Genomic DNA, 1524 nt, shown 5'->3' with positions numbered 1-1524 from the left:
ATATATATATATATATATATATATTATAATTNTAGTTGTTAGTGTAGTGTGTGTGTGTGTGTGTGTGTTGTGTGTGTGTGTGTATGTGTGTGTGTGTGTGTGTGTGTGTGTGTGTGTGTGTGTGTGTGTGTGTGTGTGTTGTGTGTGTATACTTATATCAGACATCCTTGCTAGGCTTCTAGTGTCTATATATATAACTCCATCCTGCTGTAACCACGTCTATCTTACTACTCCGTCCTGTTGTAGCCACGTCTATTTTACTGTACTTACGTCTAATATACGCCAGTCTATGTTTGTAATTATGATTACCATTTTAAACATCTAGAAGCACGTGTCTATAAGTACATGCAGGTACCTACATTTCTATCATATATTCCCATGTTAGTGAGCTAGCCATCACATATAAGGTAGTGACTGTATCTCTTTAACACTTATCTGCATGTAAATGTCTCTATACATTCCTATCACCTATTTTGTGACCTGAATGTACTAATAACTTTTTTTTCTGCTTCTACTAGTGCGACTCTCAAATTAGTAAATGACTTGCATTTATCAGCATCCCATCCCCATTTCACACACCCTCGAACATATGCCTAATTTCGTACCCATGTATGTGTATGTGTCAGTAGTAATATATCATCCTACATGTACTATTATATACATAACCCCTCATACATCATATATTCACGCCTTTGTCTACATCATACACTTACGCCATCGTTGACGATCTCATACTTATGTTCCAGCTCCTTCTATACGGACTCCCTTCTAAATCCTTGTATGGTTGTCCAGGGCGTCTCTTCTAATGACTTCTACTGATTGAGGCTGACCGATCGAGCTCTTCTGGTCCTACGGTATCTTGCTGCCCATATGTCCATTCATACTGCAGGTTGATCTTGCTCCCATGTTGTATCATTTATGCCGAATAGTGCTATAAGTAATAATTTGTATTGAGAACCCAATCATCTGTGATTCTTTCTTGGGTATGATGAATTAGTCGTTCTTCCCTTTGTGTAGTGGGTTGATATACTGGGTCTGAATCGCTACTGCTAGCACTACTGCTATCCCCTAGTAATGGCGGCATGTCGCTGTCTGTCTCGCTGCTACTAAATCCACTATCGGCGCTTTGTCGACTTTCATCGTTTGGCATTTCCCTGCTTGTACCTCTTGACATGGTGTCACGCAGGAATCTAAACTGTAATTCCTAATTAAAACTTTCTAATTTGTATTTTGTTTTTCTAATCTATTACTCGCAACTACACTAAGCTAGTCAAAAATGGCTCTGAACAACTATATTTTTGAACGCTCTCCTTGAATAGTCAGGGAGACGTTGCGTTTATATTAGATTATTCAATATATCTAACTGGTACTCTAATGAGTCATGTGTTCAATCTAGAACACAAAACTAGGTTTATCAGATTCTATGATCTGATAAATACAAACTAAGTTTAACAGATCCTATAATCTGCTAAATCTGGTTAAATTAAGTGTTTATTCCTCCTACTATATATATATATATATATA

Source organism: Sphaeroforma arctica (assembly GCF_001186125.1).
Source record: "Sphaeroforma arctica JP610 unplaced genomic scaffold supercont1.102, whole genome shotgun sequence".
In the NCBI taxonomy this organism is placed as follows: Eukaryota; class Ichthyosporea; order Ichthyophonida; genus Sphaeroforma; species Sphaeroforma arctica.
The sequence above is the reverse complement of the archived record's forward strand: the minus strand, read 5'-3'. Positions refer to the sequence as shown.